This window comes from Peromyscus maniculatus, chromosome 22 (genome assembly GCF_049852395.1).
Source record: "Peromyscus maniculatus bairdii isolate BWxNUB_F1_BW_parent chromosome 22, HU_Pman_BW_mat_3.1, whole genome shotgun sequence".
NCBI classification, from domain to species: Eukaryota; Metazoa; Chordata; class Mammalia; order Rodentia; family Cricetidae; genus Peromyscus; species Peromyscus maniculatus.
Window position 1 is genome coordinate 10,800,900 of NC_134873.1, and position 17,798 is coordinate 10,818,697.

Below are 17,798 nucleotides of genomic sequence, written 5' to 3' on the forward strand. Positions count from 1 at the left end.
ACACTCCTGAAACAGCTATCATGGTTAGAGACAGTTATCCACAATGAGTATAAAGAACTAAGACTCAAGTTTTTTGGCTTTGCTGGGGATCCCATCAACAGTAGCCTTTGGACATGGTTCTGTAGAGAAGGTTCACACAACTGGATGAAGCCCAACATGGAAGCAAGAAAAGCACAGCTATTTGCATCAGAGTTCACCAACTACAAACCCCAGGCACCTAGAGCTTAGCCATAGCCAGTAAAGAAAGGAGATGGAGAGACTGTGCTCCCCTCCCCTGAGTTTTGGAACAGGCTGTGACTTAACAAGACAACATTTGGTGATGGTTTGGCGTCTACTAGCAAACAGGTAACTACAACAACAACAAATACAATGCCATCTATAGACTGTCAAAAATATGTTGGCTGGAGAGAGTAAAGACAAGGGTTGCTTTCCTGTTCCACCATGTCCATCTCTTGGGAGAACAGAGAAGGGACTGTGTGCTATAGGTTCAGGAGAGGAGGGATGAACCAGGAGTAATAATTGAACTGGTCATATACATGTGCAACTATAAAATATACTTACTACAGCTATTAGAACAAAGGATGTGGAAGAATCCCTCTTCCTGTCCCAGTGTGCATGCCTGTGTGGTGGTGGTGATTTAATTGGGGACTGAATTTTTCAAAGAGAGAAAAGTTGGAAGGCCAGCAGTCATTAATCATAATCAACTGTTGAAGAATAAATTCAAAGTCATTTGGCTAGGCATGTTTGCTCATGCCTTTAATTCCAGAACTTGGGAGGCAGGAGACTGTTATTTCAAGGCCAACATGGTTCATATAGTAGGTGTAAAGTCAGCTGGGCTCCATAGTGAGATCCTGCTTTAAAAAAAAAAAGTTATTTGTAACATCTAATGTAGGATATCTTAGGGACTCAAAAATAAAGAATTTGGAAAGCATGCTAAATGTTTTTCATAGGAATAATAAAATAATGATCACTTTTAAACATATGTCACAGTGAAGGAGAAGAATCTTCAGAGAAGGCAAAACACAAAAAGAAAAAGCATATCAAGTTTAACATGTTAAGATTTGTGTAGTGAACTACTCCATCTGGTCCTGTCTACCCTGCATAAAATAAGTAAGAGTAAGGATTTTTAGCTCCCCAAAAGGACTTAAGGAAATCAAGTAAAAATTTAGTTACATGGTTTTCAAATTCGTTTCCTAATATCTGGGAAAGTCAGAATTAAGGAATTATTTCTCAGCACTTTTAACTGTGAAAATATATTGTCAAAACATTGCTTATTTGATTTTAATACTGATACATGTACTGTTTGTGGATAAATGAGAAGAAAACTTACTTGCCTGGCACGTGTACTCCATGTCACATTGGAGGACATTGGAATGTTGGAAATACGGCTTTTCCTTTGGTTTTTATAAAAAGAATGCCTTGTGTTTTCTACTGCACATGGTTGCACAGCTCAGTGCCACTAACATGCAATTGTGTCACAAATAAAACTTCAATAATCAATCACTTTCATTCATTAATTTCTTACCTAATGATGTAATTAAAACCATCTGACTTTTTTAATTTCTTTGCAACTTCTTTCTCGATTTAGAGAGTTTTCACATACCCTATAACTGGTGTTTTGTTTTGTTTTGTTTGTTTTGTTTTGTTTTGTTTTGTTTTGTTTTATTAATCTCCTGTTTTAGGGTGGAAGTGTTGTACCCTAGTGAATGTAATAGATTTTAGGAAGACTTGTCAATCCTGACATGTTTTCCTTTTCTTTCTCTTTCCTTCTTATTTTTTATGGACAGTGATAAATATAATTTTTTTACCTTCTTTCTTTGTTGTTTTGTTTGTTTGTTTGTTTGTGTGTTTGTTTGGTTGGTTGCTTGGTTTGGTTTTCTGGAGTGCTAGGGGTGGAACACAAGGCTTTGTGTTCTCGGCAAGCTCCCTACCTATTAGCTCTACCTTAGTACTTTTCCCTTTAGTTTTTGTTAAACAGATCAGAGTAAGATCACTTACCTGCTGTGTTAACAGATCACTTACCTGTTGCAACACATGGTTTCCAGTGGGGGGGAAAAATGGACACAAAAAGAGAGTTGAGAAAATGACATTATTCTATATTTCAGAGAATTAGCTGCTCTTCCATGGAGTCTGGAGAGACTCTGTGGCAATGGAAGGGACACCCTGCAGAGTTTGTGCATCAGCAACTGTTGTCGTGGTGTCTTTTATACCTAACTTGCCATTGACAATCACACTAGGTACTGAATCCAAATGACCTTCTTCCCTCTAGAGGTAAGATGAAGAGAGTCGATATTATTGTAATACAGACAACATTTTGTATCACTTTAGTATGAAATTTGTCGTTCCTGTCATTTGTGGTGGTGAGGACCGACTGAGGGCTCCTGCCTGATAAGCATAGGCCTTACTACTGAGCCACAATCGCAGCCCACTAGGTGGTGGGACAAATGCCCTTCCTAAGTCATGGGGAATGCAAAGAAGATGCACTAAGTTTCTCTTAATTTAAACAAGACCAAAAAATGAACGTTTTATTAAAATAAAAGCAAAGTGCAGGTGTACAGTGAGGGCATGAGTGAGTTCATAGTTCATGTATGTAAACATGCACAATGACTCCATGTCAGAAGATGACCCATGGAATCTGCTGCTCCAGCCCCACAGGTGCTTCTCTGCTGCCCGCTCACCTGAGGCAGAGCTCAGGATGCATTACTACCAAGGGAGGGATCTTTCAAATCATTCTTTTCAGGAGAGATGATGGATGTTTTCATGAGCATCCTTCAAGCTGCATATAAGGCTGGGAACACAGCTGGATCTGAGAAGCTTCTTCCCTCAGAGGGACGAGGAGAGTGAGCACGTTGTCCTCCCTCGGGCTGTTCCGTGAAGATCTTTGTCCCTCTTCTGTTTCTTTCTGCAAGGTTTCATTATGATACAAAGGACAGTAGCCAACACCTAGTCCCAGTGGTAGGAATTTGCATCCTAACATGAACAGTTCCAACTAAACAGCTGAACAAGATACTTTGTTTTCCCGAAGGAAAAGTGTGTGTAGGCTCATAGATACTTTTTCCTTTTGGGCTCTCTTTTTTGTTTGTTGTTTTGTTTTTTGTTTTTGTTTTTGTTTTTGTTTTTGTTTTTTTTGGTTTTTCGAGACAGGGTTTCTCTGTGTAGCTTTGCGCCTTTCCTGGAACTCACTTGGTAGCCCAGGCTGGCCTCGAACTCACAGAGATCCGCCTGCCTCTGCCTCCCAAGTGCTGGGATTAAAGGCATGCGCCACCACCGCCCGGATTGTTGTTTTGTTTTTGAGACACAGTCTCACTGTTATATTCTGGCTGCCCTGGAAATCATAGGGATCCACCTGCCTCTCAAATGCTGGGATTAAAGTTGTGTGCCACCACACCCAGTCTAGACATTTTTTTCTAGTATCTTTAGCCCAAAGTCAAACAAGAACCCCAAGAAGCTATTTTGTGACACAGTCAATTGGTGATACTTATACTGGTAAGGATGCTGCTCCCCATCAGTCTGAGAGAGCTCATTAAGATCATCACAGTTGTGTATGGGTGTTTATTTTTAGGTATTATGCTTGATAAATTTATGTCTTCTTTGATTAGAAATACACAGAAAATGGAAGAATTCTACTTGAAGTAATTGCCTACAAATGAATATTTTCTCTAGAATAATCTCTAGATTGGTCTCAAAGAAATTGATGCTAACAATGAGTCTAGCCGGGCAGTGGTGGCTCACGCCTTTAATCTCAGCACTCAGGAGGCAGAGGCAGGCGGATCTCTATGAGTTCGAGGCCAACCTAGTCTACAGAGTGAGATCCAGGACAGGCACCAAAGCTACATAGAGAAACCCTGTATCAAAACAAACAAACAAAAAAATGAGTCTAATCATTTGTATATATTTTCTAGAGTTGTAATAAAATGTATTCTGTTTTTATTTTTAAAAGTACATTACAGTACTGACCCAATGCCTTTCTACAGGTAAGGTTTAACAATACATTATTAATCCTAGGGAAATTAAAAAATAACAAGTTATTTCTTAGGTGTACTCTCAGATAGCTACCATTTTACATACTGAATTTTTGCTTTGTTTACAGTACACACAGTATTATCACTATACTTTAGACCAAAAAAGTTGTTCTTTTTAGTTTATATGGACATAAGGTTTATACTCAACCACCATTTCCCAAGTACCAACTCTGTGTTTTGGAAAATGAGTTTCCTTGTGTTAACCACACACACTGATATCCATTTGACACTCCTTACCTTTTCAAAACCATTCTGAAATCAGCTTTTGAACTAGACCTTTATTAGGAGGTCTAGTTTGAAGCCTTTATCTTTTCTGAGAGCTTACAGAATTGGGGATCATTCTGAGTTTTCAGAAAGTATTACAAGGAGCCCACAAATTACTTTCCTCTTTTGACACCATCTCCACATGCAGAGGCACTTTTTCCTAGGTGTAGCACCCCTTCACGGACGGTGGAAGACCCCAGGCCTTCCCTCCACCAGAGTGCTCCATCCATCTCTTGTCCACTCACATGATCTGTTTTCCACAGTAATAAAGTCTCTGAATTTCAAGAGATGATCTGAACGTAGAGAGCCACACCACAGATGACTGTTAATCTCTCTCTAAAAGGGGTGTAGATGTAACCAACCATCTTATTAAATAAAAAACACAGAACCAATGTAAAAGAGAAAGCCAAGAGGTCAGAGCTCAGAGCTAAAACCTTATCCTTCCTCCTGCGGTGGGCCTACCTCTCCAAAAGAGACCTACTTCCTATGTGTTTGTCTTGATAAAGTCTTTCTGTTCTGCCTTCTCATTGGTTGTAAACCCAAACACGTGACTGCCTCATCACTGCCTGTAAGTACAGCCCTCCAGGTCTTAAAGGCGTGTGTCTCCAATGCTGGCTGTATCCCTGAACACACAGAGACTCACCTAGCTCTGCCTACCAAGTGCTGGGATTATAAGTGTACGCCACCACCGCCCTGCTTTTTCCTATGGCTTGCTAATAGCTCTGACCCCCGGGCAACTTTATTTATTAACATACAATTAAAATCACATTTCAGTACAAATAAAATACCACCATAAAGGGGATTTTGTCTTCCCTATCGGTTGGACATGAACATAGAGCTGAAAGCCCATTCCTGTTGATGATCTGCTGTCTCAGACACTTGGGTTTGGCAGACATTTAAAGGTTGTATTTCAAGCCAGTTCTCTGTTCCTTTTGATTGATTCCTTCCATACTAGAGGACAATTATGTCATCTTCTTTAGTGGGGCTATGTATCAATAAAACGTTTGCTACACATTATTAAATAGCTTGTTTACTCCAAGTTAAAAGATCCCCAAATCGTCATAGCTAATGTCCAAAGTGCAGATTCATAATGGTCCAGTAGCTATAACTGTTTAAAGACACGCCTTGCAAAAACCACATGTTACATTCTACTGGGAATTCTAAACAGTTCCACAGTAAAAAACCTGAAATTATCCAATAAGTTTTATTGTTGTTTGCTCATATTATTATCTTGGTAAGTTCATAGAAATGCTTGTGCTGTGGATATCACTCTATATAAATAAAACACTGATGGCCAGTGACCAGGCAGGAAGTATAGGTGGGGCAAAGAGAGAGGAGAATTGGGGAAACAGGAAGAAGGGGAGACACTGCAGCCACCGCCAGGATAAGCAGCATGTAAAGACTCTGGTAAGCCACCAGCCACGTGGCAAGGTATAGATTTATAAAAATGGGTTAATTTAAGATAAAAGAACAGTTAGCAAGAAGCCTGCCACGGCCATACAGTTTATAAGTGATATAAAGCGTCTGAGTGATTATTTTATAAGTGCATTGTGGGACTGCGGGGCTTGGGGAACCTGGAGAGAAGCCCTCCAGCAACAAATGGTGCCCAACGGCTCGAGTTTCCACCTTAAACCTGAGAATATTTAATAACCAATTCTAAACAGAGCCAAAACCAGGTTCCTGCTTCTTGTCTCATACGGCAGCTAGACGCCGCAAAACGCGGGTTTGAACACTGGCGGTTTCCTGGCGTGTGCGTTTGACCGGCAGTATGGCAGAAATGAGGCGTCTACCAGTGGCACATTAAGCTGTGTGGTAGATTTAGTCTTTACTAGTTTAAAAAAAAAAAAAAAGAGGTTTCTGGGCTACACGCTGCTTTGATAAAAGCTTAGACCCACTATTTCTGAGACTTGATGACTCCCAGAGCTGGCAGAAAACGTACCACTGCCATGTTGAGAAGCTGAAGTGGGTGGAGCCAGCAGCCACAGCGCCATTTCAGTCTTAGAATGGTGCAGTTTAAAGCAATAGGCTCAAGGTAATATAAAAAATAAGCCACGTAAAGATGGCTACCACACAGAGAATCTGGATTATGTTGTCTTTGATATTCGTAACTGAAGAAAAACATTTAATTACAAAAGCTGTTTGAGTTATGCCAAAATGTATATTTTAAAGGTACCTTGACTTCAAAATTTGGATTTAAGGATATGTTGCTTTGGAAAAGAGGTTCTGCTTTTGTTTCCACAGAAAGCCAGAGGCTATGGATTTGTTCCAGATTAAGATATATCAGGTTTCACCAGCCAAGACCCCCATGGCCGATGACACCATGGCCCAGATGATCCAACATCCAGAGTGGTTTCAAGGCAACTGGTTCACACAATACAGCCTCACGGACTGCCCCATAGGCCTAAAATTTTCTTTGCATCCCCATAAGATACAGCGCCCCCCTCCAGCAGGAAGTAGTAAGAGATGCTACGCCCAAATTCCCAAATATACCAAGCTGACTTTAGAGGTGGAATTGGCTCACTCCCCATCAAAACCCAGACATATTGCTTTAAAAAAATGGTTAAGAGATTCTTGTGTCCCAAATCAGAAGAGCCCTCAGAGAAAAACCAATATTTTTATTTAAAACAGGTTGATTATAAATGTGATCTCTTTCTAAAAAGGGGGGGGGATATGATATAGATATATAGGAGGATATAGAGATGATAAGATAAAAGGGTAGATTAATGAACCTACTTTTAAAGAACAACTTGTTTAAAAGGTTTTACATTGGTATAGATTTTAGTTTATGTTTAAAATGTTTTACATTGGTATAAATTTTAGTTTATTGATACAAACTTGAAGTTAATTTTGTTATACTGTATATATATATATATTTCTATTCTTGTTTGAGGTATTATGTTTAACTCATTTAAAATTATAATGGATAATTAAAAATAAATTAATAATTAGTCATCTATGATAATCATATTTGTAGCCATGTTAGTTAAGTCTTCTAGGTATACATAGATATATTTCAGATAGATAGGTAATCTTCAAACACTTCATAGACCTAGAGAATATGGCATTTAAATAACTTAGAATTCTGTTGACGTGAGACACAATTGCTCCTGGTTGCACCAATTTGATCCCGAGAGAATGTTGGGCTTCTAAGACATTTCCATTTGGAAGTTTGTCTTTTGGCACAAAAGGACCTACTGGGCAAAGAACTGCCCTTGCCTTGATGGCTGACAGTACAAATGCAATGCTGTCCTTTCTGGACACAAGGAAAACGACCACTGTACTCTGCCAAGACAGGGTAAGATGGTCTTTCAGAATTCCTGCTTCTGAAAATGGTCTGTCAGATACTCTAGGCCTGTAGTCAATTTGAAATGCACCAACAATGCTGAAAAACATTAGGTGACTGTCCAGGCTGCCAGCTGTCTTGGTCTACTCTTACCAGATTCCTGAAAGTTGCTTGCATCCATCTACCATTTCTCAGGTACCATTATGTTCCTTCTCAGGTCTTTGATGTGGTTAAAAACTAGAAAGTTGTAATTTCCTCAGTTATGATAAAAGATAAGTTAGATATAAAACCCTAAACTCACAAATATAAGATAGATAGGACTTCTTTAATATTGTAACTGTAATTCTTGCTCGATAATTGTTTTGTTATATGTAATTTTACTATATTAAAATTAAAACCTTCTTTTTTAAAAAAAGAAGAAAAAGGGTAAGTGCTGTGGATATCGCTCTATATAAATAAAACACTGATGGCCAGTGACCAGGCAGGAAGTATAGGCAGGACAAAGAGAGAGGAGAATTGGGGAAACAGGAAGAAGGGGAGACACTGCAGCCACCGCCAGGATAAGCAGCATGTAAAGACTCTGGTAAGCCACCAGCCACGTGGCAAGGTATAGATTTATAAAAATGGGTTAATTTAAGATAAAAGAACAGTTAGCAAGAAGCCTGCCACGGCCATACAGTTTATAAGTGATATAAAGCGTCTGAGTGATTATTTTATAAGTGCATTGTGGGACTGCGGGGCTTGGGGAACCTGGAGAGAAGCCCTCCAGCAACATGCTTGTTTGGCATAGAAACAGGCAGATTGTGGTTTCAGGGTTCACTCATGAATGGGCTGCTAAGGAACAGCTTGAACATACCCAAGGCCATGGTAGCTTGGAAGATTAAGTAGCAGAAGAAGGAATCGATTCTATGGTCCACAAAACAACCTCTTGGGAGATAACATCACAGTCAGTGAAAAATCCCACCAAGTATCGTGACAGAGAAGGTGCTGTGGTGCTCTAAGTACACAGAATGACATGACAAATGAAATCACTAATTACATTGAGGACATAAATATAAAACCATCAGTTACTGCAGCCATAAAAAAGGGCTGGGGAGGAACTAGTGTCTTCGTGTGTGTGTGTGTGTGTGTGTGTGTGTGTGTGTGTGTGTGTGTGTGTGTGTCTATATCTGTTGCTCTGGTTGTGCCTCTATGTATGGTTTTTTCGGGCTAATTTTTGTGGACTTAATCCTTCCCTTTCTTCCACATGAGACAAAGTTGTAAGGAGAGTTGTAAGTTGATTACACAAGTAATCAATCGATTGAAAGACAAATTGAAAGTTGTGTGTAAATCTTGAATACAGTGTATGTTAGGAAATCAAACAACAAATAATTGAAAAAATTTGGTAAATGTTTTTATATGAATATTAAAATATCACTTTTTAAAATATGTCACAGTGGAGCCAGACCATCACAACCGTTAAAATTCATACTGAAGATGCCTGTTCCAATCCGTACAGGTAAGATTGATGGAGAATAATCCACTGCTATTACCCTAATTACCAAAAAAAGCTTTGTTCTTTCTAAAAAAGAACTAAGGAAATCAGATATAAAGGTAGTTATATCCTTTTTAATATGCCTTCTAACATTTTAGGATTCAGAATTATTTAAGAAATGGTTTCTGAGAAATTTCAAATCTCAAAATATATGATCTAAAACATGTTTATTTAACATAAGTCTCTGAAGCATGTAATACTTTGTATAAATAAAAAGATTTTTAACCTAGTCCTCAGTATATCACTTGACAGCATGTTGGCATGTTATAAAATGGATTTTTCTTTCATTTTTATAATAAATACATTGTATTTATGCTACATATTATTATATACATCAGGGCCAATAAAATGTGATCATTTAAAAAGAAACCAAACATACAGTATTCAGGGCTGGAGAGATGGCTCAGAGGTTAAGAACACTGACTGCTGTTCCAAAAGTCCTGGGTTCAATTCCCAGCAACCACATGGTGGCTCACAGCCATCTATAATGAGATCTGGTGCCCTCTTCTGGCGTGCAAGCATACATGGAGGCAGAATGTTGTATATATAATAAATAAATCTTTAAAAAAATGCAGTATTCAATTACTTTCATTAAGTTTTTTGAGGACTAACTGTAACTGTTTTTCTGGATTTTTTCCTTTCTATAATTTCTCAATTTAGACATATTAGACAGTTCACATATGGTTTTATATTTATCTTTAATTAGCTGCCATGTAATGCAAATATATCTTGCCATAAGAAATAATAAGCTTATCAATAACTTTTTAAAACATGAATGAATTTTGAGTTCTGTACTCACTGCTGGGGTTTGAACACTACCATTATAAGCATTCTAGGCTGGCACTCTCCCTATTGGCTACACTGCCAACACCTTTTCCCTTTAGTTATATCAGTTAGTGTAGAATATGGTGCTTCTTGGTTTTTATGCTACAAGAAAAATTTGCCAGAGTGGGAGGAAGGCTGAGAAAAGAACACTGTTCTGTAGTAGACGGCACTGACTGGTCCATCAAGTCTGGATGAGATTCTAAGAGTGGGGGAAACACTACAGGGTTTGGGCTTTCAGCAACTGTCACCACGGACTCTTCCACACCTGCCTTGCCTTGGGAAAGCACAGCAACAAGTGAACAGTGTAGAGGAATCGGAATGACCCTCTTCACATAAGTGGTGAGGTAAGAAGAGTCAGTATTATTGTAATGTGGGTGAGTTTCTTCATTATTTCAGCATTGGAATTTTCTTTGTGGTGAGGAGGGTTGATGCAGGCCTCCCACATGCCAAGCATAGGCTCTACCATAGAGCCATAATCTCAGCACATTTGTTGGTGGGACAAATGCTCTGCCTCAGCCATGGGCAATGCCAAGGAGTTTACACTCCAGTTTTACACACTGTAACTGAAAAAAAGAAATAAGAATTGTTTTTATTCCTTTGTAGAGGGCAAACTGTTAGCATAGAGTGAAAGCTTGACTCGCTAGAAGTTTTAAATGTGGAAACAAAAGTGTTTCCCGTGAGGTACTACTCCCTTGGATTGCTGCTCTGGCCCCACGTTTCTTCTATGCTTCTCTTCCTGGAGGGAGAGTTCAGGATGCATAACTACTGCAGAGGTCTTTCCAATGGCTCTTACCATGGAAGGAGTAGCAGCTGAGAGTGAACTTCTTTGCACCGAACATGAGCAAGACACCAGAGCTAGAACCCAGAGGCTTCAGCATCCTCCTCAGATGCAGTCGAGGAGAGTATACACACTGACCTCTGGGGAGCTTTGCCACACTGGCAGCTGGAAATCCTTTTGTCCTTGGTCTGTCTGTGTTTCTTATGTTTTGCTAAGGGCAGTCACCGTAGACTGAGCTTCCTTGTGTCTGGAATTTTCATCTTCAATGGAACAAGTTCAACTCAATCCTTGAAAAAGCTCTTTTCACTTCTATACAGGATGTGTGTACTCACAATTCTCCTAGCACCACTAGTCCAGAGACAAAACAAGCAACAGCAACACTGTGCTACCCCTTTAACATGTCAGTTTGTGATGTTGATTCTGGCTAAGATGCCAGTTTCTCTGTCTGATAGTGCTCAAGATCATATGAATTTTGCACAACAATTTATTTTAAGTAGTAACTTTGAATAAATTTGTCTCTGTATTTGAAATATACAAGGAAGTGGGAATTAAGAGTTCTCCATGTATTTATTATCTATAAATCAATATCCACTTTAAATGTTATCCAGAATTGGTGTCAAAGCATATGTAGAAACAAAACATTAGCTTTGACATTTAATACTCATAATTTCTACTGTTGCTTATACCGTATTTTGTCTTTCTCTTTTGTAGCTAGTGGAAGAGTTAAAGAACCCCACTACAGTAAGAGAGTCTTCATTTTAAAATGCACTGAGTATGTAGAGAATATAAAATTCAGAAACTGACACCATGTTTTCCTCTGTATAAGACAATTTCAGTTTCTTTATTCTTTTGTTAATCAAAGCTGAATAATTATTTGTAGACACACAATACTGAAATGACTGATTATACCTCTGATACAATGTGAAATGCTGTAATAACCCAAGGCTAGGGAGACGATTCGGTGGATAAGGTGCTTACTGTGCATATGTGAGAATGGGAGTTTGGATGCCCAGAATCCACATGAGGCCTGATGGTCTTGTGTGCATCTATAATTCTGGGAAACTCACAGTGAGATTGGAGGTGGAGACAGAGAGTCCCCTGAAGGTTCATGGATACCTAGCCTGGGTTTTCCTTTGTTAATGAGAGACCCAGTCACACATATAGGGCTAAGGCGAGGGTCAACCCCCATGTCTGTATTCCAATCACAACATCTGCACCCTGGCATGTATGTACCTGAAATCACACATACATACAAATACACTGCACATCACATGCCATGCACATATGTGTAACAATATTAGTTTGCAGGGCATTAATTTGGTTCACTGTTACATTTGGGTGAGCTGTCTGCTGGAGAGAGTGTGAGTAAACTGGCAAGGTTCAAGACTCTCCCAGGCTTTGCTGAAGATCGCCTCAGAGTGGCCTTATGGATATGCTTTTGTACAGCAGGTTAATAGTCCCCTCAATGAGTTCCATAACTGTGGTGAAACCCAAGGGAGGTGGCAGGTAGGAAAACAAAGTGGTTGGCCCAGAGCTTACAAACCAGAAGCGCTGATATGTGGAGCGCTTGAGTGTAGTTTGGATGGAGTAGAGCTGAGGGGACAATGTTGCTTTCCACTGCCCCATAAAGACTCAGCATTAAACAGAAACACCTGTAGAGTATAAAAATAGTCATGTGACAGTTTCATCATATGCTTGTGACAGACTATCAAAAAGCAGCTTCAAAGCAACAAAAATACAATGACTTCTGCGAATGCTGGCAGCTTGACGCTTAGAGATAGGGTACATTTCGTGTTCTACCAAACCAACTTCTTGGGAGAGAGGATGAGACTCAAGGAACTGCCTAAAAAGTTTCTTGACAGGAAAGGGGCCATGGTGCTTTAGGGGTAGAGGAAGAAGAATGAAATAGGAGCACTAGGTGCTTTGAGCACACAAACACAAAGCCATCAGTTACTGCAACCATCAGAACAAAGTGTGTGCGGAAACCACCATCCTCCCTCTAGTGTGTCTGAATATGTGGATGTTGCATGTGATGCATGTGTCTGTGCAGTCATGAAGGGAAGAGGAGGATATCAGTGTTTTGTGTCATTCTCTAACTTATCTACTTGACATAAGGTCTCTGACTGAACCTGGAACAGTTCTAGCAGCCACCAAGCCCAAATGATACCTGTCAATTCCCCCCGCCAGAACTGGGGTTACAAGTGCATGTGTCCATGCCCAGCCTTTTATGTGGTTGCTGAGGATTCAAATTCAGGCTGTTGTGTGTGGACAGCAAACACTCTTATTGACTGAGCCTTCTCCCAAGCCACTGACTGTTATGGTGGTATTTTATTTGTACTGAAATGTGATTTTATTTGTATGTTAATAAATAAAGTTGCCTGGGGTCAGAACTAATAGCAAGCCATAGCAGAAGCTGGGTGGTGGTGGTGCACGCCTTTAATCCCAGCACTTGGGAGACAGAGCTAGGCAGATCTCTGTGTGTTCAAGGATACAGCCAGCATGGAGACACACGCCTTTAATCTCAATACCAACCATAGAATACCTGGAGGTCTGTATAGACAGGCAGTGACGAGGAGGTCATGTGGTTGGGTTTACAACCAATGAGAAGGCAGAACAGAAAGTCTATAAGAAGACAAACACACAGGCAGTAGTTCTCTGGCTGAAGAGGACAACAGCAGCAGTGAAGGGTAAGGTTTTTAGCTCTGACCTCTTGGGCTTTCATCTCTGCATTGGCTCTGTGTTTCTTATTTAACAAAACGATTACATCTACATCTGGCACTCAACATTCCTGGTATGTACAGCCGCTTGCCTGAGGCCTGCCAGACCTGTGCTACACAAAGCCGGTTGTGGTGTCTTGGCAGCCTGCCGGCTCCCCCAGCTCCCCAGCTCAGGCCTAGCACAATCTAGGCTGCAGGCCCGAACAACCATAGCTACAAGCCGTTACCAACAGCTAGAGCTTCTTGCTTAAAGCCGGTGCTACGAACAACTCAGGTCCGCCCTGCCGGAGCTACCACTAATTGCAGTAGCTACACACAGCTTTTGGCTGAAACGCTAACACACGTGGTCGGGGCTTAAGGAAGCCGGAGCCCAGGCTCGCCTCGGCTCAAGTGGGAACACATGGCTGGATTTAAGCTTTTAGCCAGAACTTGTGGCTACACTTTTTTTGCTCTCTCTCTCTCTCTCTCTCTCTCTCTCTCTCTCTCTCTCTCTCTCTCTCTGGATTCACACCTCAGACACTACATAACTGTTTTGAAATTTCCTCGGATTTCTACTGTTCTATGCAGACTTGGTAAGTCAATTAAGATATCAGATATTTTTAAAGGTAACTATTTAAAAGAGAAATTTTTTCCACATTAAAAAAATGGGTTTTATGTGCACATTGGAAGAAAATTGGGCTTTGTTTGAAATTTTAGGCAGTCTGACAATGGAACAACTATATGAGAAGATTAATTTTGATTGAATTATGCAAATTATTACTTTTCTTATCCTTATTTTGCTATTTAAAAAGAGAGTCAATTTAAGTGCCAGGATAAGTTTTAGAAAAACCTGTTAAACCTGGTAAAATGAATTATAGAGAAATTCAGATTCAGACAGAAGAAATTAACAGTGAAGTTGTTTTAGGATTGGATTATAAGGTTACAGAAAGAAGCCTGTTTTCACAAATCAACCTTAATTTATCTGGTAACCATACAGCAGCTACCTGGTCAAGTGAATGCACAAAATTTTTGGACTTCAGTTGAAATGTTAGACTTACGAAGGTTTAAGGAGGCAATAGTGTCTTATGGCATGATTTCCCCATATGTAAAGCAAATGTTAAACTCCTGGTCAACATATAATTGGATTATACCACAGGACTGGCAGGAGCTGGCACATGGTGTTCTGGAACCCGGACAACAGCTCCAGTGGCAAATGTGGTCAAAGAGGAGGCTAAAAACATAGAAAAACAATGGAGGGATAAAGGAATACAAGTCTTCCAGGATCAGCTTGTTGGAGAAGGCCAATATGCTGCAGTATAAGCACAATGTTTATATGATGTCCAAACCCTAATTCTATGTTGAATGGCAGCCTTGAATGCATGGGACAGAGTTGAGGAACCAGGAAAAAAAACTGAGTCATTTACAAAGGTTATACAGGGCCCAAAAGAATCTTTCACGGATTTCTTACAAAGATTGATTTCAGCAGTAAAGAGAATGGTCCCAAATTCAGAAGCTAGTCAGATAATAATGGAATCTTTGGCTTTTGAGAATGAAAATGCAGCATGCAAGAGAATAATCAGGCCATTAAAGGCAAGATCTGAACCCTTGGAAGATTGGATTAGAGACACGGTTAATGTTGAGGCTCATGACCAAGTGGATAAAAGAAGCAATTTCAAGAGGTTTGAGGAATGTCAGATGTTTTGGATGTGGAAAGCAAGGACATTTGAAAAGGGACTGTAAACAGGGCATTCCTAGAAATAATGTTTCTTCAAGGAACAATGGCAACAGAATGCCCCTTTCTTCTGTAGTATGCAGAAGGTGTGTTAAGGGAAAATACTGGACCAACGAATGTAGATCAACAAGAGACAAGCAAGGTAATCCTTTGCCTCAGTCTTTGGGAAACTCCTAGAGGGGCCTCAGGCAAGACCCCACAAAAAATCCAGTTCAGACCTTTCCTGCAGCCATAGAGGAAATCCCTGCTCTAAGCGATTAAATAACCAAATGCCTATTGGAATAAATCATGCTGGTCAGGATGATGAAACAGAGAGCATAGAAAATTCAGGAGAAAACATAGAAAAAATTTTGGCAAACTTCTACAAATGAACAAAGACCAAAATTAACAATAAGAATAAATGGTGTTTTGTTGTCTGGTCTGGTAGACATAGGTGCTGACGTTACCTTAATTGCACCAGAATTTTGGCATCCAACTTGGCCTCTTCAGGAGGTAAACATTCAACTGTTAGGAATTGGAACATTACCTCAGGTGAAACAGAGTGCAAGATGGCTGGAATGTATAGGTCCAGAAGGACAGAGAGGAAAATTAAAATCATATGTGGCTAACCTGTGGGGTCAAGACCTGTTGGAACAATGGAATGCTCAGATTGACATCCCTCCAATCTCAGAAACAAATCATAAACTAGCACATGTTTCTGAGAGAAATATTAGAAGGTATTATTCTAATGAGTGGTCATCAGCCATCCATATTATACAAGAACAGGACACAACAAATGATGATCTTCCAAAGACACCAACAGCTCTACCTTTAAAATGGTTAACAGACAAGCCAGTATGGGTTCATCAATGGCCTTTAACAACAGAGAAACTCCAGGCTTTAGAAGAGCTGGTAGAAGAACAGTTCAATGCTCAGCATATTGAAGAAACAACCAGGCCTTGGAATTCTCCTGTGTTTGTTATTAAAAATAAATCTGGTAAATGGAGAATGGCAACAGACCTTAGAGCAATTAACAAAGTAATTCAGCCAATGGGCTCTCTACAATCTGGAATTCCTTTGCCTACTCTGTTACCAAAAGGATGGCCTCTCATAGTTATTGATTTAAAAGACTGTTTCTTTTCAATACCCTTACAAGAAGAAGACAGAGAAAGATTTGCCTTCATGGTGCCTACTTTTAATAATTCAATGGAAGGTCCTCCCACAGGGAATGTTGAATAGTCCAACCCTGTGCCAATATTTTGTACAACAGCCATTGGAAGTGATACGTAAAAAATTTCCTAAATCTATAATTTATCATTATATGGATGATATTTTACTAGCTGACTCAAATGCAGATACTTTAGAAAGAATGTTTGAAGAAGTAAAGAAAATTTTGCCTTGCTGGGGATTACAAATTGCTCCTGAAAACATACAAAGAGGAGATTCTATTAATTATTTAGGATATAAAATAAAACTACAAAAAAAAATAGACCCCCAAAGGTACACATTAGGAGAGATCGACTACAGACTCTTAATGACTTCCAAAGATTATTTGGAGACACTTCTCATCTATGAACTATTGTTGGGGTAAAAAATGATGAACTGAATAATGTGTTCAAAACCTTAGAAGGTGACAAAGACTTAAATAGTCCAAGAGAATTATCACCTGAAGCTGAGAAAGAATTGGCCTTGGTAGAAAAGAAAGTACATGAAGGACATGTGGATCGTATCGATCCAAAGCTGGATTGCATTTTGGTTATTTTACCTTCTAGGCATTCTCCTACAGAAATATTAATGCAGAGGGAAGATATTATATTGGAATGCATATTTTACCAAATAAACCAAATAAAAAATTAAAAACTTATGTGGAAAAAATCTGACTTGATTTGGAAAGAAAAATTGAGACTTCGTCAATTAGCAGGAATAGACCCAGCAGAAATTGTTGTACCTCTAAGTAAAGAGGACATTGAAAAATTATGGACAGAAAGTGAACCTTGGCAAAGCTCTTGCAGTAATTTTTTGGGAGAAATTAACAGCAAATATCCCAAAAGTGATAGAACTGATCTTATAAAGAGAGCTGATTGGATTTTGCCTCAAATTGTATGGGAAAAACCTATAGCTGGAGTTTGTTCATTTTATACAGATGCAAACAAACAAGGAAAGGCAGGTTAGAAATCAGAAAATTTAAGTAAAGTGGTTCAAAGTCCTTATAATTCTGTTCAAAAATCAGAATTGTATGCTATTCTGTTGGTATTAATGGATTTTTCAGAACCTCTCAGCATAGTTACTGACTCTCAGTATGCTGAAAGAGTGGTATTACATACTGAGACTGCAGAATTTATCCCTGATGCTTCAGAATTAACTTCACTATTTATTCAATTACAAGATACAATCAGGAAAAGGAGTCATCCTATATATATAACTCACATTCGATCCCATACTGGTCTGCCAGGCCCTCTAGCACAACGCAATGATGAGACTGATAAATTAGTGATAGAAAATGTGCTGGAGGCCTCAGAATTTCATAAAAAACATCATGTCAATAGTAAAGGTTTAAAAAAGGATTTTTCTCTAACCTGGCAACAAGCCAAAGAAATAGTAAAGAAATCCAACTTGTTCCTTCTACAATCAAACGCCATTACCAGCAGGAAGTAACCCAAAGGGTACTCAGAGGAATGAAACCTG